The sequence below is a fragment of the Micropterus salmoides genome, unplaced genomic scaffold (genome assembly GCF_014851395.1).
Source record: "Micropterus salmoides isolate LMB-PRFRI ecotype aquatic unplaced genomic scaffold, ASM1485139v1 Ms_hic_scaffold_6, whole genome shotgun sequence".
Taxonomy (NCBI): domain Eukaryota; kingdom Metazoa; phylum Chordata; class Actinopteri; order Centrarchiformes; family Centrarchidae; genus Micropterus; species Micropterus salmoides.
This window is the reverse complement of record NW_024044348.1, coordinates 28,008,682-28,031,385: the sequence shown is the minus strand read 5'-3', so window position 1 is coordinate 28,031,385 and position 22,704 is coordinate 28,008,682. Positions and strand designations below refer to the sequence as shown.

The window sequence follows — 22,704 nt, the reverse complement described above, 5'->3', positions numbered from 1 at the left end:
TTGAGTCAGTCATACGAAAATAAATAAGGGTGCTGGATTTTGTTGAATCTACAGAGCACCTTAGTGAAAGGTCTGTTACTTGCAATGTCAAATGAAAGCCATCATTTAAGCAGTCGTTATTAGCTTTCACTGGTTTAAGAGAGTAATTAGTTGATCATGGTATGTTTAGATAATAATAACAATCTTATTGTGAGTAAAATAACCTGGTTTAGGGTGTGACATGAGGATAATTGGAGAATTTCTTAATCTGCTCACATTCAAGTTATACTCAGGTACATTGAATATGCCCTCACTGACTTTGCATGACCCAAAGCTACCAGACAGGCCTGTGTTAATTGTTTAATTAAAGTACGTGCACTGTTTCCATGATCCCACGCCCGTGTCTAGGAGCAAAAGGTACTCATTAAAATGCAGTGATGAACTCAGATCTTCACATCCCTGTGTCATCTTTGAGTTAGCAATGGGACTTGTCTTTCAGTGACACACAACCCAACACGCTACACACGTGCTTTGAAATGAAGAGCGATGAGCGTGGTGTGACACCACTTTAAGTGTGATCCTTAGCTCGAAAAGGCTCTGTGGAATATTCAAGCTCTTTTACATTTGTGCGCATACTGCTCAACGCTGCCACGCAGGAAAGAGCAATTATCATTTCAAACGAGTGAGTGAAGCAGAACTGGCAGAGGAGATAAGTGCTTAAAGGAGAGTTGGGGGTCACCTTATTCCCTCTGATACAGAGCTGCCCTTGCCTCGAATTATTCAAGCCTGATGGGGAACAGTGGGATATCGTTTCTTGAAAAACTTCCAAACCGTCAATAATGAGCTGTGCGTGTCATGGAAACTATGGGAACCTTTGCACAAGCCACTAATAAAGAAATAACTTTACTGCATTTTAAAATGATTGCTATGAAGACTACAAATTCAGTGGAAGTGAGATTACACTAATCTCCTCTTGTTTATTATGTGCTTCTGGGTTGAAAAGCTCTCCACACTATAAACTTGATGACCCATTTAGACTAACGAAGTGTGCTGACCAATAAGGAAATCCTCATCATTAGAGCCTAACATTTTGCTTCCGCTTACAACTTTTTAAAAAAGAAAAATTTAGATTTCACAGACTGCAATTTAATGCTTGTCCAAAGACGACAGCATTGAGAGAAAAAAAAAGGCATTTCATTTACTTCCCTGACACTCTGGTCTCCTTGTGACTTTCTAGCTACGATGTATAGGGAACATTGTTGCTATCAAAGCTGCAAACAACCACAACACAGAACAACATCTCATTCATCTGCTGGGTTAATGATGATGTCAGTCAAGTCTGTGAACAAACTCTGTAGCGTGACAAAGGACAGTGGAAGACTTGCAGTCATGTAATCACACAATAGAGGCCTTTGTGAGGTCTGGACCACGCTGTGTTTAGCATCACAGTTCATCTGCTAATTACACCATCAAATCCAAAGACTTGGCTATCCATAGTAGGCAATTCGTCTCATGACTTAAACATCGAGTTGGGGGGGGGCTCGATTAATCCCTGCAGTTAAACCGGTGTGAGGACTCATTTCTTTACTCGATTTGACAAGCAGGGAAATAGGATTTAAAAGCGTATCAGATGACGATATTCTGTTTCTGACCCCTGCTTCACCTCGTCAGACCCACACCGCAGCCCCTTCAGTGTGTTCAAGTACGAACGTCGAACATGGTAACGACAGGCCTTCCCACGAGGAAACATGACACAGTTTGTCCGAGTCATTTGTCTGGTCCGCCGCCTCAATGCTGTCGGTTGTTTAGGCTCAGCAAACATGTTGACTTCAAAAAGCAACTGAAGCACTTCTGCTCTGTTTACTGTCAGGAGTTCCTTTGTCTTTTGCCAGCAGTCGCCACCAATAAAGGAAGTAATAAGTCAACAGTGTGGTCCCCTCCCTGCAACAATCCCGCTGATACATGAGACAGATAAGGAGCGGTATCATAATGAATTTTATAACAGCTAATCGTGTAAAAAGATTATTATTAAATGATTTCCAATGAAATGCAATAGATTTGACAATTTTTATAAGTAAGGGACATTACAAAAATAAATTGGGGGGGGGGGGGGGGCTGAATCTTATGTTCTTAAAAATCTTCACCATCATTATGAAATTTTCTTTGGAATTAGAGGAAAAGTGCGACACTCCTTAATATCTTAATGCAACAATAATATAATCCCTGATGCAACATTTTAAAAGGTGATATATGCAATTCTAATCCAATACACAACATTTTGTCAAATTCAGCGGATATCTCCTCATGGTCCGCAAGTTGTCTGTTGTTTGTGTGCGCTGAAAAAAACAAACAAAAATACGGTGTTTGTACAAAGCCCTGAATAAAGATAGATATGATGATATGCTGTTGTGATGTTAGCTATAGTAACAGGAGAGCTGCGAGTATCACTGTCTAGAGCTGCTGTGCTGGCTCTGGGGCCGACTCCTCTCTGCATGTTTTCGCTTCGCAAAAGCAACTGTGGCAACAGTTTGCTAACCCACAACTTTGCTAACGTTACATTACTTGCTGTGTCGTTGTGCGTTCATGGTATTTGTCATGGTACAGATGGTAAGGATTTATTGGAAATTGCAAAATGTATGACAAACAAATTGGTGCATATGGCAAAGTATAACTTTTTACATAGAAGCTGTAACATCTGTAACTATGTATGATGTAACTATTACTTATATTACAAGTCAAGGTGGAAATAAAATCTAAATTCAGGGTGGCAAAAAAATTTAAATAAGACCTCCTCTGCTATCTCAAGAGGCAGACTACCCTCCAGTCAGCCAAAAGACAAATTATAAAACCATAACCCTTTTCTGACCCCATAATCATTTTCATACAGTCCCTAACATAAATTAGTTTCCTCTACTGAACCATGCTTGAATAAATACACTCTTATAGCTTTATATACATCACATAAAATAACCTGATACCGTGTGTACCGTGGAAACTGGACATGTGCATGGAAGCACTACATCTTCTGATGTAGAATAGAAGCTTATAAAGAGGTTGATAAAAAGAAATATAACTGCAGTATTTCCTTCAGTAAATGGCTTGCTTATCTGTTCAATACAAGACACTATTTCTTTAACTGCAAGTGCCAGATAAAGTCCCTCTCCTGCCTACATGTAACAATACAAGTTCATTGTTTTCATAGAAAAATAATGTACTTGTATTTTGTAATTCCCCATGTAAATACTGAATCTCCAGACAATCTTGGGGCAAAATAAAAACACAATGACTGTATCCGTATCACTCCAACTGAAATATAAGATATGGTTATCAGTGAATTCACAAGGAAAAACATTCCAGGCACGGAGAAAGTCTGTTCCATTACAAAGTCACAGTTTCTTTCTCACTACATTTCTTTCAAAACAAGAGAACGAAAATGGGGAAGACATTAATTTCTCTCTGGAGAGGAACAGATTACAAAATATATTTCTATCCAAAGACAGCCACCTCCGTTAAGGCCTCATCCAAATCAATGCATTGGGTACTTCTGACAAACGCTTGTGAGACAGACACAGTAAAGTGATCAACCTGCCTTTGTAATAATATGTCACTGCTCAGCTTTATTATGAGAGTGCGAACACCTTTTTATCTAACAACTATATGATTACTATAGGGTTAGAATAGAAATATTGTAACATTAATCTAAGTTTCTAATTAATATACTGCTCCTCTCAAACATTATTTCCCTGCTCAATCTCAGACTTATTTGAAAACAATTACATAGCCGAACCCAGCACAAAGCCTATTTAATAAATTAAATTACAGTCCCTCTATATAAATATCGTTAACTTTGCTAAATAGCGTGAGCAGTGATCTGTATGGACTTGCTGCCACAGTATCAGATCCAGTGTGAACAGTGATAACTAGGCATGACAGCAGTCTGATATAAAAGGGTCGACTGCAAGTCGAACACATGTTTGTTTGTTTTTTTTAAAGATTTTTTTGTGAAGGTAATTTCTTTAGTGGGTAAAGAGCAAGCAACAAGAGACAGTCTTAAAGTAAAATCAGGGAAATATTTTCAGATTCATCTACATGGCCCCCAGTGGGACATCACCTGCATTCAGAGCCATCCTTTGGCCCAACATCTACACCCCTGTAGGGACTGGCGAGTCTTCTACAGAACCTGCGGGTCATACACGCTATCATACAGTCAGCAAATGGGACTGCAGCCAGGTCTTAAAGAACGCAAATGTGAACCAATAAACCTTATTGCCCATGTGTAAAGGCGCAGTGTGACTTTTCAGGGTTTTCACACTCTAGGTTGAAATAATGCTACAAGAATTTGTGCAGATTCCTCAAACTTAGGCGCCTCCCATGCCAAATGTTTTAGCTGCAGTAAAACCTCAGAGAAAACAAAGCCTGTATGGGATTTTAACACATTGCTGGGGGGTGGGGGGGTGGACAACAAACCCTTTTTGAACTCTTCTGCACTAATTCAACTCTGCTGATGAAAAGGCTGGCTTCAAGCCTGCTCTGTCCTGGGTGCAATCTGGCTTTAGCCCAGAGAAATGACTGTTTTCCCACATCTCAGCAGCGTTTGGAAGGCTGCACAGGGACCCTGAACACGCAAGTTCCCATCAGTTTGCACTGATCACTTCCAGTCCCTCTGGACACTGTTTGGGATATCACTAACCTTTTGGGTGTCTCCCCTCCTCGGCTTCCACTTCCCTTCCAACTCTTTACCGCAACCTCTCCAGCCACATGATGACCATTCCTCTGAAGTTGTTACAGTGGGTGGAGTGTTGGGTGGAGTCTATGTGTTTGTTTTGAGTGTTTGAATGTGTGTGCAGTTGTGTGGGAGGGGTTCATGCATATGTGTGTGTTTTTCAATGAAAGTCGGGGGGGGGGGGCAAAGCACACAAGATGCTTTTGCAAGTGCTTCCAGAGTAAAGGTTTGTGCAGCTAGGTTTACAGTCAAAGAGCCAGACACTATCGGAGTTATTAGTGTTACTGATACAGTATCACACACTAGTAAGAGGGGTAGACAAACAGCAGAGGCCCTAAAGGGAATGACTGCTCCACCAGTCATTTACGGTCTGATTTCAACAAAGCACATCCAAACACTGAACTAGGCTTCTGCTTCCACACTGATCATATCCTCCAGATTTGGTCCATCAGTTTAGAAGCATTCATGGTTTGGGCTTCCCTTGTTGAAGATGTACAGAGACAAAAATAAAAAGGTATGCTTTATCCAGGGTCAAACTGTGTTTATTTCACAGAAATTCAGACTGATATGTGCAGCAGAGATAAGACTGGCTGTTCGGAAAAGAATAACAGAAACAGAATTAAAACAATTAAAGGTGTCATTAAGCAAGTGTAGGGTTGGACAGGATCAATTCCAAAAGGCTACATGTGGTGTTAACAGCCCTACAGATCAATCAGGGCTTAGTCTTTAAGTCTGGTGAAAATAAAGCACAGCCAGTGTAAAAGAACTGTGTTTCTTGTTTGCTGTTTCTTTGGACTAAATGCAAATAGCAGCTGTTTACCCACATGGCTATATAGAAAACAGATTGGCCAGTCCATCAGGCTGCCTCCCCACCTTCATATACTTATTTTACATCAATGCTGCAACTCATTGCCAAAGCTGCAATTTTATTAGGCTTAGTTCAGATTTATAAATGGTGATTTGGGGATTTTGCTCAGGGGCAAGCAGCCAATGTGTGCATGAGACTCTTACCAAGTAGGCTGCACATCTGATTGAAAAGGACATGAAAGATTGAAAAGGAGAGCAAGACCCCAAACTATGAGGAATACATTCAGTGTCTGGTTTAGTGTCAGCTATCATAACGTTGAGGCAAAACACCATCAACCAACACAATTTCTCAGAAAACCTTCATTTATGCGTTAAAGATCCCATTTTAGAATAAATTAAGTGCATAAAGTAGCCTATTCTTCACCCGTGAATACATAAATAGGCTACACTAGATTTAGATGAGATTCGGTCTCATCTGTCACCATCGTAAAGGTGTTTAACCTGAAATCCAAAGAACACGGAGCATGCACAGAAAGAGATCTTACCATCCGCGAACTGCAGCGCAAAAAACCCCAACAAAAAAAAGTCGGTCACAGCTCAGGTCTTCACAGTCGTTAGAAAAACTGTCGACAAATGGGCCGGAAAAGTATTAAAATCCGCAAAGTGCGCTTATGATCATGTATGTTCGAGCCCATTAGATTATCCGTGAAGTATAGACCATCCTCCGTTAGAAGACGAGCCTCCTCTACTACAAACTGAGAGGGCTGGTCACTCTCAAGCTTGTAAACTTTAGCTCCTCCCACAGCACACGCTGCCTCCCTGCAGCCACAGACTGTAAGTAAAGAGCCTGCATCACTATCACTCATTTCCTCAACTAAACCAAGAGGATAGCGTCTAAGTTCAGTCTAGTTTTCCCCCTCTGTCGGAGAGAAAACTCCTAAAGTAACCTACAAGGTTTGTGAAGTTTGCAAGGTCGAAATATAGAAATGTATATTTCATAGAAAAAGACAATATACACACACATAACCCCTGCATGATGTGACACTTTCTTTCTTTTTTTATTATTTGTTGCAAGAGCTTCAAGTATTTATGCAAAGATTGTGAAGGCCCTTTCTTGAACATTTGTCAGACTTATGGGAACTTGGAAAAATCAGTATTCAGATTCAGCTTTTGTTTTTGTTTTGCATTTGTTTAATGCAACATAATTGTTTTACAATATTTAAAAGAGTGTAAAAAGGCCCAAATTGATGTGGGGCACAGACAGTTATGTCCCCACATAATGAAAGCCGAAAACGACCTATAAGTATGAAGTAGTGGATTGATTCAAAACTTGTATCAAATATGTTTTGCAGAACATGGCTTAAGAGAAAAGAGACTCAAATTTTACAGCAACTGATTTCTTCACTGCTCTGTTGTCTTGGTTATCAGAGTTCCTCTTTCTCTCTCTTCTCAGGGCTACCCTGTATGGAGCTAGAATTGTGTCTTTATTACATCGGAGAAAATAAATGATCTGAGAGAAAAAAAAAAGTTTGAGAGAAGAAGTTATCAACACTGATAGCAAAAAAGCATTTCATGAGAGAAAAAAGAATATTTGAGAGAAAAAGTTTTCATACCAATAGCAAAAAATAATAATATTTGAGACTAAAAAAGGTTTTGAGAGAAAGTATTTTCTCATAGAACATAAAAAAATTTAAATTTTAAATTTTTTAAATTATTTCTGAGACCTACTCACAATAGCCTACACCACCCCTGCTTCCAACTTCTGTGTGTGTGTGTGCTAAATGAGTGAGTGAAATGAGCGACGGTAGCTACAGCTGTTGGATCACAAGTTAACTTGAGCATTTACCGTGGCCACAGCTGACTGCACGCTGTGTTCGGGTAGAGTGTAACTCAGCCTGAACTCCAGACTGTTTCACTTACAGGCTGAATGACAAACTGTTTGGCTCACAGCAACTCGACGTCAGGTAAATAACAATACATCATACAACTGTTGACTGGCAAGCCGATGTTGGTAACGATGGCGAAGATAGCGGACTATAAAGGCGATCGATGGTACGAAGCTGTGTCACAGGTTAATCTGGGCGCGTTGCTGCAGCTAACAGCGTCTCCACTTAGCGGTCCATGAATGTCAAACACCTCAGCCTGTTTCCCTATGAAAGTAAGAACACATTTAAACCGACCGTGGCACAAATCAGACAGACAACATGAAGATTTGGACGGTTTATTGAGGTTTTCTAGTGTTTTGAACAGCGACACAGTCGCCTCCATGATCACGCTCAAAGTCCTCGCTTTGAACTCATTTGCTGGTGGGAGAGGTCCCTGTGAATCATTGTGCAGCTAACGATGTAGCCTGCAAACTACACTCAGAAGCATATATCTACATGATGATACATTACAGAGATAAACAAAGTAATCAGAATGTATTTCCTGGTTTGCAGTCAATGGATCCTGTAGCCACGCCTACGGCACATCTGGGACTATCACCAGTTAATTTTGCCACCAGTTAAACTGTCACACCGGCATCTATCTAGGTGAACCGAACAATGGTGTAATGGTTCAGTTCGACTCCCAAGACAAGACGATGCTCACCCGACTGGCCAATAGGAACGTGGCCCCGCCCATGACACAATTTTCACAGCGAAAGCAAAATCCTGACACGAGAGCAAGAAATTGCATCGAGAGCAAAGGAAAGCGGTTTGAGAGAAACACTTTTTTTTTTGAGAAAATGTTTTCACAATGATAGCAAAAAATATATATTTGAGATTTTTTTTCAAAGTATTTTGAGAGATTTTTTTTCGCAGAAATAATTTTAAAAATTTAAAATTTATAATCTTTTATGTTCTATGAGAAAATACTTTCTCTCAAAACTTTTTTTAGTCTCAAATATTATTATTTTTTGCTATTGGTATGAAAACTCAAATATTCTTTTTTCTCTCATGAAATGCTTTTTTGCTATCAGTGTTGATAACTTTTTCTCTCAAACTTTTTTCCCCCTCTCAGATCATTTATTTTCTCGCATGTAATAAAGACACAATTCTAGCTCCATACCCTGCAGCCGTCAGACAATGTATGACAAATGGGAGCGTCCACCACAAAGAGAATTACAGAGGATTATATACAAAGGCAAAGACCTGAACACAACCAGACTCAGCCATTCATGTAATCTCATTTTTGACCCCAGAAAAGAGTAAAGAACTGCAGTCCTCTAATGTTCCTTTAAAAGCACAAAACAACAGACAGCGAGGCTGCACCTTTTGCTCTGCTCAGGACGGCCAATCAAAATTATCGTTATCATTTCTTGACAGAAGGGACATAATCAAGTTCTCATGTACAACTGGCAGTGGAGAAGATAACATTAATAATTAGGCTGTAGCTCCTTGCTTCCAGTGACATGCGACAATGTGAGAATTTGTCTGATATTCTTACTGTTAACACCAAGAAATGTGGTGTCAGTATCCAAGCACAGAATGCCTGAGGGCCCTGATAGTCCAATCTGACAGAAGCCTGACACTTCTGGAAATGTTTTCACTCTCTGGCTGGTTTTGCGTGACTGTGCCACAGATGCAGCAAAGGCCGAACTAGAAAACAATGTTGCAGGTGCATTAAATTTGTGGACAAGTTTCTGTTTCTCTCTCACTTTCTCTGTTTCTCTTTCAGTTATTTTTTTCTTCAACTTTTTGCAGGTCTCTCTCTGTTGTATGTTCTGTGATAGACAGACACCAAATCAAAGTTGCTCTCCTTTATCTGCCGGGCCCTCAGTAATCCTTCAAATTCAATCAGGGATTACTTCTGAGAAGATTAAAATCATCCAAGTCATGCAAAAGTCAGGCTTGCAGCAACAGGGGGTGGATGAACCACTCAGCAGTATGAATTCCTCAAAAAATGGAAAATTCTTTATTACTTTTCTATTCGCTCTGCAATGATATATGGTTCAATAATATAAGAATGCATTAAGCTGCGAGTCCCCCAAAACTGTGATTGCGTTCTCCAAAAACAAATGGATTATAATAATGAGTGCAAATGAGCCTCCAGCTCACACACGAAAAAAGGAGAAAAACTGAAAGTGCCAAGCAGTCCTCAGACACTGGCACTCCCAAACTGAAGATGCCATAACGAGATGCTGAGTAGCTCTGCAGTGTTGGGTGAAGCACTTTGATAAGAATTAAGCGGCCTCCTGTTCATGAGCATGCATTTTACGTTTATTTGGAGCTATACACATGTTTTTCTGAATTAGAAAAAAATCACCAGGGCAGTTTTTAAGACCTGAAGGTTGTGTTTCACAAACGCACAGTTGCTGACTACATCACCCTTAATCTGCCACTGCACCCAAATAATATCCCTTTGTCGTGGCACGCGAACACATTCAGGGACATACAGGAGCCATTCATATTAAGGTCACGGCCACCCGTGGAGCTTTTATTGAGGTTAAGTATATGGCAGACTCTTTCAGAAATACACAACACCAGATTTGGAGACTCGCCTAAATGTTTTGTGAATTTACCCACTCAACAAGCTCTAAGTAGTAGTAGCTCACAGCCAAGGGGACGAGAAAGAGAGAGGGAACATGCGAGAAATTTTGTGTTCAAACAGAAAGCATAGGGAATTTTTCGCACGGTACGATTACATGCAAAGTCAATGCACAGACCTGAATTGGGAGAGGCAAATAATGAACAGAAGTATCAGCGAGATGTAAAAACTCTGATGGAGCTCAGGATTATTCAGGATGGCTGCTTTACTCCACTTTCATTGTATGAACCTGGACTATGTGTGAGACCTTTTGGATGTGTGGATATAACTGTGATCACTAGAACCTGTGCATCTTACTATCTGAATAATGCGCCCTTAAAAATATGGAGCAATTGACATAAGACCAGGTTTATGTTGGTAAATGGGGCAACTGTTTCTGCTGCCTCGAGATAACAATGTGCCAAAAATGTGTCTGACCACAAGTAATTTTAACACCAGCACTCAAAGTACATATTTACAAAATGTGGGCGCTGGGCGTGAAAATTAAACTGCGTAGGTCGGACACTACGTTATGCGCCAGGTGGAAGGCCCTCAGTCTTGTTCATTAATTACTGGCTTGGTGGCAAACTGACTGGTGACAGACACATTTTATGCCTTTATACCTACAATGAAAAGCAGGTTATGGTACAGTAATGTTACAGATACATTTTAAATTCTATGTAAAATGAGTAGTGCCTGTTAGAACTGACGTTAGCATTTAGCTCAAAGAATCCCTGTGTCACAGCTCACAGAGCCGCTAGCATGGCTGTAGAGTCCTATGCTGTGTCTCAATTCGCGCACTTCCATACTTACACTATTTTGAGGGCATAAGTGTGTTCAAACTGAGAAATATGGCAAAATGCAGTGCACTGCCAGCACCCGGATGGTGCACTCATACCGGCTAATTAGTTCAAGTATATCCAGCTGCAGCCCGCAGACCTGATGGAAGTTGACGGAAGTTGACGGAAGTTGAACTTCCAAATATGGTTTGTCCCAGAAGACACCGCGCATAAAACGTGATGACGTTAATCTCGGCTCATGTACAGGATAGATCCTAATGCAAACTGTTTTATTCTTTAGAGGCCAACAATAGAACTTTAAATACACTTCTGAGAAATTTTAATGCGAGAAATCAACTGTGTAGATTACGAATATCGTCAGTTTTACAAAAATTGGCGGCAAATCGAAAATGTGTTCAAACGTTGAGAAATTTGAGTTGAGAAGCTCCGCAAGTGCTGACCATGGTGCCGACAGGTGTTATATAGCTGCAGTAACGTTACCAGAGGCTGCACAGCAACACAATGGAGGTTAACCCTATCCGCTATCCGCTGTAGGGTTAACTGGTCGACATGCATATAATCAATAACTTTAGGCACACACCCTGTGATGGTTAGGGTAAGAGGAATATACTTAGCTAGCTAGCTCCGGTTAGCTCCCCCAGGCCCAGTCACACAGACCACTACAGCCAACACAGCAGACGTGTCCAGCAACAGCTGAACGATAGAGTTAATGTTCGTACCGCTGTTATTCTATCATTAAATTCTCAGTAATGTTGTAAAGTTATAACCTAAATCAAGATACATCTGGCTCATGATGTAACATTACAGAATATTCTTGGTTTGTGAAACTTAAAATCACTTTGGAAACATTGCTTTATTATTATCATTAGGCTATTATAAAGATTTTCAGGAATTATAGTATTAATATACTATATTAACAATATATAATTATAGTATAGTAAATATTAACGCATAATGGACAATGCTTACTACGTTGACAGTTTTTTTCCCCCCCACAACTTTATTAATCCAATAGTACTTGACAGACACAACAAAACAGGGAGCATAGGTTATAATAAAACAAAACAAACAAATGAAAAACAAACAAGACACATAAGTAAATCAATATAAAAATAAATAGATAGCAGCTAAATTCTGTCTATAATATGTTTTAAGATATTGGATGTCTTTAAAGCTTTCTTGTTTTTTAACAATCTGCCAATAGAAAAGCTACATGCTACCGTGTTGAGTAGCATGGACCGGAACTGCAATTCCAGGACCCTTGTTTACTTTGATACTGACAGCTAGCTGACTGGCTAGCTAGCTGTGTTACTCTTTACAGCCCCCCAAAGCCAATTACCCTTACCATAACCAAATGTGTGCCTAAACCTAAGTTATTGATTATATGCATGTCGACCGGTTAACCCTACGCCTCACGGCCGACATACTAGCGGACAGGGTTAACCTCCTTTGTGTTGCTGTGTATTACTGTATAACTGCGGTCCCAGGATTGCAGGGGTCCTGAAACTGCAGCCTCCGGTACTGCAGCTTCATACTGTCTATTGGCCAACGCAGCAGAGACTCCAGCAACAATGGCAGAGGAAAACCCAGCTGTAAGATAGTTTATATGTTCGTACTGTTGTTATTCTGTCATTACATTTGAGTAGTTTAAATTAAATGAAGAAACATCTGGCTCGTGAAGTACAAGAAAATTATTGGTTTGTAAAACTTAAAAAAATAAAAATAAATAAACAACAGAAATATGAAAAGGGCACTATACTATCCTTTTATTATTATTATTATTATTATGGCTGTTATTTTAGAGCTCTGCAGGCAGCCTCTATGAAATCTTGTCATAGTCATTTCTGGTTGTGCACAACAGCAGTATTTGATTTGAGACAACACTACCCTGTCAAAATTAACGCACTAAGCAAGTAAGTACATAGTGTACGCAGTATACTGCATGTTAGTATACTAGGAAGTACCCAAATTGAGACACAGCACTAGTCTTGTTAATTGATTACTAGTGTTATACAAATCCCCTAAATAAAGTGGATTTAACAAGAACAGCTCATTTCAGATTTATTGCAATAGTCCTTCAAACATTTGCAAATAGCTGTTCCTGCTAGTAGGCTGAGAGAATGCTGTTATGGAAATCATCAGTTGTATTTCAATGATACAGTCTCCTGCAACACAGAACATTTGTTCCTCTTAGAGACCACACTTGACCTTGAATTGATATAAAGTTGTTCACCCAATTGTCCATTCATAGTTGTATTTATCTTGAGGTGAACGTTCTGCCTTTTTCTGCTGAGTCACCATCAATGACACCTAACAACTGCTGGGAATGGTATCTTGAACACTTTCACACAAAGATAAAGATGTCAAAGTGTTCATAAAGTGTCAGATTTTATAATAAGAGAACAGTAAGCTATGATAAGCTTAATGAATAAGAGTATAATATAATTTCCATTTCACCTGGCTGACAATTAGATTTTAACCCTTTATGAAAAGTAGGCTATCGTACAAAAAAGTCCCAAATATATTTAAATTTCAATTGTTTCTAGTATGAATAGTATCTGTTAAAGGGGATTAGGACAAGAATTGTTGACATGTCAACAAGGTCAAACTCTTGGCTCCTTCAGTACAAGGTGTGTTCCACCTGACCAGTAAGCTTCAACCTGCAGGCTGTGACGCAGTCAGAGCAACTATGACTCATCCCCGTGTCCTCACCTTGTCCCGCTCCGACAGTCCCCCAAATGTCCCAACATCTCACTCACTGTCTCTCTCTACACAGGAGACCTTCTCTCTTCACACTGACGATTCATGACCATTCAACTGATGCTGCACTCTAGTCTGAAAGTGTCCCATTTGCTTCCTCTATAATGATCCTGAGTCGAGTTGTTTTGACAAGTTGGTCATATATCATGGATAGGAATGACTTGCCGGATGCTGTTGGCCATGACCACTTCTTTTCCACACATTCGGGTAACCAAGGTAAACTAATGATTCTTGGACCAGATGCGTATCAGAGTAAATAGGTTTGTCATTTATGCACACGTAAAACCATCATACATCTGCTTGGTTGCTGGACTCCCAACGATGTAACTTCTGATATGTCTGCATTGATGCATTCTCAAAATTCACTCTAAAATTATGCATCAGAACAGTCTAAATTAAATATAGCTAATAGTCAAAATGGCCAATGAACTACTTATGACTTATGACACAGATACAGTTTTAGTCAGCTCATCCAAATTAATCAATCACATTTTCTCACGCATGCTACTATCTAGTAATGCAGAGTGGGGGTGAAGGACAGCAACAAAAGATAAGCAGGTGCAATGTTTACTATTTCACCAAGTTAGCATGTTTACTAAATACAAAGCTGTGTCCCAAATCCATATTGATTCTAAGCAGGTTTTAGTATATAGTTTTTAGTTTTTAGTTTTTAGTATGTAGAGCATGGGCGTAAATTTCATCTCACTGTAGGGGGGGACAATAAACATAAAATTTCACAAGAGCAATTTTTGAGGGGGACACAAATAATATAGCCAAAATTGTACCTGTATAGGATATGTGTACACAGAGAGAAGTCTTACTACTATTTTTCTGGCCAACAACACAAAGTAATAGTTGTTTAAATGTGACTTAAGTTCATAGGTTCACCACGCGACCATATTATCCTAAATAACTTGTGTCCTCTAGGCTACATAGTAATTTATGTTTCTTCTGGGATAGAGGATGTATCTTACACATTTATATATATTTATTAGATATTTGACTGAAACAAGCCAACTTCCTCTGCCACTTAACATCATACTGCGCAAAACACAACACAACGGTGGATCTATGTTATTAGCCTAATATCTTTCACACACAGGATTATCGCTGTAGTAAGAGATGCACAGATTACATTTTTCCTGGCTGATTCCTGTTACTGATTTTTTAAAAGGTCTGACCTACCGATTCTAATTTTGGCCGATTCCGATTTTATTTCTTTCTAAGATCTATAACTGACAGCATACACAAACATTTTTGTAACTATTTATTGGAAAAATCTATTTTTATTAGGATCCCCATCAGCACCAGTATAAACTGTTGCTTTACCTGCTCCCTGCTCCCTGCTCTACAATATCCACAGCGTCTCTTTCTGTGTGTTTCTCTGCAGATGTAGCGAGTGTTGCGTCTTCTTCACTCTCGTGAATAACTTCCACACACCTAGGACATGTTTTAGCCTGTGTGTGTGGCTACGACATGAGGATCTGTGCACACACGTGAAACACGGCGCTGTGCAGCGTGTTAGTAACGTTCAATGTGACCGGCAAAAAATTGTATATTTGACACTGCTCGGCCCGGTCAGAGCCGAGTAAACGAGAATAAACGGCCTATTTCAGTCCCCAGCTGATTAATCTGCGCATCTCTGGCTGTAGAAGGTGAGTTCCAGTCCAATAAGCTGTTAAACAAGCTAGGTAATGTTATAATTACAGAGTGGGCTCATAGAAAACTAATCGGTTATCACAACTTTTTGTCATGATTAATTTATTAATGACTCAACATCAACTGTATTAAAGACAAAAGAATCAGCTCATCCCCAATGTTTAAAGTGCATAAAACAGCCCTACCAGCCTTCCTAACATTACTGTAGCTCCACAACTACTGAAGGAACCAACTGGTTTTCTGCCACCGGACTCCTGTGAGGGAAAGCAGGCAGTGGACCAAACCACTGGGAGGCAAAGGAGGGGGGACGCAAAATGTTACTAAACTTAAAAAGTACTTGAATTGCCCTGTTTGCGTTTGTATTGCTTTACTATTTACACAATTGTCCCCCCCCCCGCCACCCCCCCGTGATTTCTACCTGTAAGGAGTACACTTGAAAAGTGACATAGTAGACTCAAAGCAGACAACATGCAGACTAAAGCCCAATCCCAATGTCCCCCCGTAAACCCAAAGCCCTGAACTCTCACAGACTTTACTGATGTCACTTTGAAAGTGATTGAGTGCAAGAGGCTGTGAGGGCTCAAAATGCTGTAAACAGGAACGGGACAGCCCTTTGCCACTTTATCACGTTACCTTGACAACGCAGAAACACATTGCACACTTTTTATTTTATGTTTTTGCCTTCCTGTCCTGCAGGCTCTTGTCCTACAGAGTGGAGGAGAGGTAGCCTAAATGTCAATATATATTTGTAATTAATCAATACACTATTGTTGGTCAAATAGCATCATCAAGCAAAAACTAAAATAAATAGTTGAATAAACTAAGTATGTCAAAAGGTTATTGCATTCCTCTCACTTCATGTGTTCTATGCAGCATCTTAAGTTAAGAAAACTTTCAACCATTTTGACATCAGCGTTGGTGTCGATGCTTGTTTGTTTACTGTTTTCTTCTTCTCTTAATACGCGGATTTGCCGTGATATTTCTCTCGCTTCCGGGCTTCCCCTGGTAACCCAATACAGTCTATGGGTAACCCCCGTGTTTTACGTCATACTGCTATGAACAGTGGGCAATTCCCTCATCCACAGTCTACAGAAATGTGGACTTACGAAAAGGGTCTATAAAGGGCTCAAAATATCTGCGAGAGAGCCCTTGCGCACTTGACGATTTGACAGTGGGTCAGCCTTAAGCCCTCACGGACTTCCCGGGAACGCGCCTCAAAGTCTGTGAGTCTGTGAGGGTGGACATTGGGATTGGGCCTAAATATATTTGATTGTTGAGTACACACTATTCTCCCACAATGCAATTCACAAGGGAAATGGAGGAGCAGCTCACAGCTGAAAAAAAAACTGAAATACATTGTGGGTGGTGGTGAAACAGCTCCAAAAAATCTTGGAAAAAACAGAAAAAAAGTCACATTTGTTACATTTTAATGTGAATTTGTTACAGTTTAATTGACAGCCAACATCTCACGTATTGTATAATTTCCTGTCAGTACAAAATGTATTTTGTTTTACTAACTACTAAATCAGTATACAGTACTATGATGATTACTATGAGCACACACTGTATAAAATTAGTATTGTATGGATTTGGGACACAGTTAATACACAGTTGAGGCTGATGGGAATGTCATTAGTTTTGCAGGTAAACCGAATAAACAAAATAAAGTATTGGCCAAACTGAAATTTTCCCCAGAGGATGGTGCTAGATGAAAGGTCAGAGGATCACCAATGTTATTAGATATTTGATCCTGAGAAGAATATGAGCTTCTGTACCAAATTGCATGGCAATCCATCCAATAGTCATCAAGACTTTCACTAAAAGTCATAAATGTCAACCCTTTGGTGGGGCTAAAGGAAAAGTGAAAATTTCATGGTAATCCAATAGTTTATTTCAGACCAAAGTGTTGGTCTGGCAGACTGACAGACTGATGGAGCCAATAACATATATAAAAACACACAACTGAAACAGTGACCTGGTTATTCTGAACAATCCACTGGCTTCACTTTAAACCAGACCTTTCTACCAAATAAATGAGTAAGTCCCTATAAAAATTGTCAATGCAGAGGCTGTGACCTGTGGATTTTATGGAAAGGCATGTTGTATATGAATTAAGTGAGCACCACAAACAAAATCCTCCATTCACCTCCGTTGTATTGGGGTCAGGGCAGAAATCTCAACAAATATACCAAATCTGAGCACATAAAACCCAAACTATCTGCATGGCTAGATACCACTAGAGGTATGTTAGAGAATATGTTTAATTTTTTGTAGAACTGACCCTGAGAGAAACCAGGGACTGTGTTGATGTCCATGTAGGTTATTGGTAACAGCCAGTGAGACCAAACAGCATCAGTGAGAGAGAACAGCTCATGTCCATATCAAAGCCAAGAGAGCCGGCTTCCCCTGTTTTTACCACTTCTTTCTCTCTGTGTCTCTGTCTCTCTGTCTCTCTCTCTCTCAATTTCAATTCACTGGGGCGTTACTGGCATGGGAAACAAACATTTGCATTGCCAAAGAAAGTGTGAAATAAAAACAGTCTCTCTCTCTCTTTCTCTGATGCACACAGAAGTAGGCTTGTGTTTATAGTGACAGGGAAAATAATTAAAAAGTAGATGCAAATCATGTCATTTGCAGCTTTAATTGGCTCTTAACTTCATTCCTGACATGTTCAATCATCCCAGAGTGAGTTTAAGGCTTTTTGGTTCGCCCACATAACTAAAGCTTAAGGTTTTACCAGCTAACTTGTTAATACATCTCATCATACAAAAGAGTTGAAGACTGGATGATTGAAACTACTAACGTACTGTAAAAAATATTGACTTTACCCTCAAGGTTCAGCGGTGTGTTATATTTCATGATGTGACTTTTGTTTTTGGTAACACTTCACAAAAGAAAATCTTGAATTGATCTGAAAGATCTGGCGGGAAAGAGGGATGCAGGCGGCCTGTCTTTTGGATTAGCTTCATCGCATTTCTGCTACACAGATAAAGAGAGTCTGACAGGTGACAACAATTATGAAATGGACTCGTACCGTTGATGCCGTATGCCGAACATACTGAAGGTAGCTGAACTGTTTGGATGCCTCTTTATCTTCCACAATGAGTAAGAACCAATATCTGCTAGCCTATATTTAACAGCTTCGGTGCACACACATGGGGGAAGGGCGGCTGACATATGGCATTAAGATGAATTCTATTGGATGTTATGAGATTATTGCATGTTAATGTGATCTGGTTTTCCCCTGAGAGCTTAAGTGCAGTTTAAATGAAGACATCTCTGTGTGTGTGTTTGCTCAATACATATACTTTCTTTGTCTGGCTTTTTCCTCATGGTTTTTGAAGCTGGGAGGCTGTGGATGCTGCAGCAAGAGGGCATAGGTCCTGCACAGCTGCACAGCGGGAGGGGTGGGGGCTGTGAAAGAAAGCCTCCAGGCACTCGGAATGAATTAATGAGTTTCTGATTTTTGATGACATTTTCAGCGTAACTTTATTAATCTTGACATTAAATATAGTACAGCGTTAAAGGGGAATATCATTAACTGTAAGAAATTGCCTTTGTTTTTGTTAGGTCTAATGGAAGGTTTATCCATTAAGTTTTTCTTGTGATCCTTTCTTCAAGTTACAGAGCAGAAAATCTAAACTTGGAGCTGCTCCACTTTCAGTAAAGCTCTGTAGAGGTTTGTAGCATGTTATGAAAAACAGCTGCCTGAAAAGAAGATTAAGATCAGCTGCTTGGATGCAAGATATTAGTAATCACATTTTTAACACACATTTTAAACACATTTTTAAGTATTTAGGCATTTTAGTAGTGATAACAGCAAGATACAAACTAGATTTTCAGCTATCCTCCATATATTTCTTTGCTCTCAACCTTCTGTTCTGTGATTGGTCTCTGTTAAACCACTGTGCATTACCAGGCATCCTTACTGTATGCTCTAAGCTGTGTCCATTTGCAGACACCCAGCTCTTCACTTTAAAAGTATTCATTGCAGTTACAAATTAGACTGAATACATTTAGATGTTGGAGGCTAGAGGAAGTTTTTTTTGTATGGAAAACCTTGTATGCATGACATTTGGTAAACAGTTTGGGTGAAAAAGCACTTCAGTGTTTTCAGGATGAAAAAACCACTACCATCAACCGTTTTTCCACAAGTAAGGCCCATATCGTCACATGTTTTATTCTTAGGAATACTTGTGGTGTCTCTGTTTATAGTCAACAGGGAAAAAACAACTATCACTCTCAATCTTTGATAAAAAAAGAGAAAATCACAGCTGACATTGCTCGTGAAGCCAGTAAATAGACCAAACAGTACACACATGCACACATCCTTTTTGGTGCTCCAAATTGGTTATGCAGTTGGCGAAGTCGATGAAATATTGATTGAATTGACCTTTTTACTTTCGCAGACTTTCACTATTCTATCTTGAGTGAGTTAAAATATTCAAAAATTCCTTCAGATGATTGGTTTGACAGGGTCAGTGCGCCCAGTGAGGGGAAGATACAAAATTAACAGGTTCAGTCAGCTTGAAATTGTAGCACATCTAATGTACCAACAACACACGTTCTGCATCCTCAACTTCACTTCACAGGAAGCTCCAGAGTCAGAAATTTGTGACAAAACAGATGAAAGAAGAGAATCCTCACAATCAGAGCACGATCTGAGAACAGAAGAAATGATCAGGGACAACATTACCATTTAGATTTTCACCATTTAGAAATAATGCTTCAATAGCCAATGGGAATTGACTGTGCAATGCACTTCCTCATTGTCTGTTGGTTTATCAGTTTGTTGTTGGACCACCATCCTAATTACTTTTCATTTATGCCTACAGAGAGTATGTCAGAGTTAAACAGCCTCAAGGAAAAGCTGTTTCATGTGCTAATCATTGATTAAAAAATCCCCCAACATGTTTAAAGACACACTGTTCATTAAGTACTGCGGAGAACTTGAACAAGGCCAGCTGACTTTCAAAATATCTTTGTGGGTTGTTTCCTTTCTTTGTGGTTATAGCTGCAATCATTGATGATAATGAGCAAGTTCAAGAGCATAGCAAAGCTAATTTGTTTGTTGGTTAATTGATGGATGGCATGTGGATTATCTAGCATGAAAAAATGTATTGTTTAGTTTGCCGCCAGTGAGATGGTGACGTTTGATGGATTACACTTCCATCCAGATTTACTAGATATTCGTTTGAATTATGGATCCTTCCAATGCAATAATCATCAAAACAGGATGGCGAAGCCGGAAAAATGAAACAACTTTAGGCATTCATATTGAAATGGAAAAGCAGCGATTCATATCTGTCTTTTTGTCAGGTCCATGTGAAAGAGTAATGGAAAAACATCTGGATGAATTAGTTATGAGAGTGTCCACATGTGGAGTAGACCAACCATTATAAAATATTTACATTTCAACACATTGGATGTTAAAGGTGAGATTGCAGTGAGCTGCTACATAAAATGCAGTTTGGTCAACCTCCGCCCAGGAAGAAATGTGCACCAGTCGCTTCGTGCCTCAGCTTCATTATCATTATTGTGTCATTTAGCAGTCAAAAGCAAAGTCAATAATGTAATTACTTTTCCTAATAGACTCAGCGTCATTGAGCCTCACAGTGAAAGAGCCCAGCATGCACCATGGGGAAAGAAAAGACAGAGAGAGAGCACTGCAAGTGTCCAAATGTCACAGGCGCACGAGTTCACGCCACATGCACACACCCTGTTTTGTCAGTGACACAACAGGAACAATCTCTACGGACATAATGAGACTGTCAGGACTGTATTGTAGCCAACATATCCTCCCAGTCCAGCGGTAAGGGGTCAGAACAAACTAAACCATCAGAGGAAACAAATTGCAATGCAATAGCAGCTCTGGTTTGCATGTCATTTAGCTTCCACCCCCCCTTCTCTGCATTAAAGCAAGGTGACTGATGGTTTTCAAATAGGAAACCAGATAACACACGACACCCTGGAGCAAATTTAGGCTTCCTAACACAAGCTGCACAAGCACACATATGCATATAAACAGATTCCTTATCACACTCACACACACACACACACACACACACACACACACACACACACACACACACGTGCATCCACCACGGCTTCCAGCCCCTTACTAGGACACAGACACACAACAAGCCCAGACCCTGACTGAATGCAATCTATTGCCATGGCACCCAGCGCCTAGATGACCGGTATCTGTAGTAACTGAGCAACCTCACACCACTTTATTACTCCAAAGCACAAACTCAGCTGCAAGCCTCTCCTCCCAGGCTGCGGTGGCAGCAATGCCTCCTGGTGTTTGTCCGCCACTCTCTGCATAAAAAAAACATCCTTTCATCCTTTTGTCTTATTGTGAACCACTATCGCCTGCTGTCATAAGAGAAAGGAGGGACTCACCGTGCTTTCCCCCCCTCGGCGGAAGACAGGAGCCAGGTGGAGTGAGCAGAGGCTGCAGTGGCGGAGGAATCCCCCTGGTAGTGTATGTGTAAGAGTGTGTGAGAGGGAGCGTGGATGTTTGTGTGCGTGAGTGCGTGTGTATCTCTGTGTGTGTGTGCATGCAAGTGTGTGTGAGTGTGGTGTGTGCAGGGAGTCAGAGCTGATCCAGCAGATGCAGACGGGAGCCACCAATAGAATGAGGAGAAGGAGAGAGAGAGGAGTGTGTGAGAGACGGAGGGAGGGAGAGACAGCAGAGGAGGGGTCTGATAGCATTACATCATGGACTAGGGAACAGTGGGTTTGCAGGGGGTGGACTACGGGTGGGGGAAGGTGTGCGGGTGCATGTGTGTGTCCTTGTGTTTGTGTTTGTGTCTGCATCAACATCACTGTATATTCTCCCTCTGCAGCGGACCACAAGATGATTAAAGACTGTCCATGTTGCATACAGTGCTGCGTCGTCATGGAGCCTGCACCTGTGTGTGTGCGTGTGTCTGCGATTGTGTGTGTGTGTTTGTGTACATAAACAGAACATAAGCAACAGCTATAATCAAGATGGTATAATAATCCCACCACATTTCATAGATCATGTACCCAAACCTCCAGGTGACTATACATATTCTCACAGGTTTCATGAACAGATAAATTCCAGATGCTGATCTATGTTTCTGTCAACAGTTTGCTGCAGATGGACAAAAAATCTCAATCCTGCCCCTTTCCACCTCAGTAAACACACTCAGAGATACTGGCTAATGGCTCCCTTGTCCATTTAAAAAAATCCAGATGGACACCCTGTTAGGAAGTCACTGACATTTCAGGTGATTGATTCCAAACACTTTCTGCTGGTTTTGACAGAGCACATCTCTAAAAGAAAAAGGAGAAAACACGCACACACACTTTTTTTTTTACCCTATAGCAGCAATCACCTGCCTTTGTGCAGCCTGCCATCCCTAAAAGGGAACAGAGCGGGGGAAGGAAGGAGAGAGAGAGAAAGAGAGAGCGTAAGAAGGAAGAGAGTAGGAAAACAAT

The 22,704-nt window shown here is 40.3% G+C and overlaps 1 protein-coding gene across 2 annotated transcripts in view; it reads right to left on the bottom strand.

The window, feature by feature from the left end:
• The window catches only part of sema4bb (sema domain, immunoglobulin domain (Ig), transmembrane domain (TM) and short cytoplasmic domain, (semaphorin) 4Bb), a 61,960-nt gene extending 40,138 nt beyond the window's left edge, over nucleotides 1–21,822 (bottom strand). The window contains exon 1 of one of the 2 annotated variants that reach the window (XM_038701251.1): nucleotides 21,640–21,822. The gene's annotated coding sequence lies outside the window, so the exon portion shown is untranslated. Of the gene's footprint in view, nucleotides 1–6,054; nucleotides 6,258–21,639 lie in introns of those variants that run through there. The other variant, XM_038701250.1, reaches the window with a different exon arrangement.
• Between the last annotated feature and the right edge of the window lie 882 nt (nucleotides 21,823–22,704).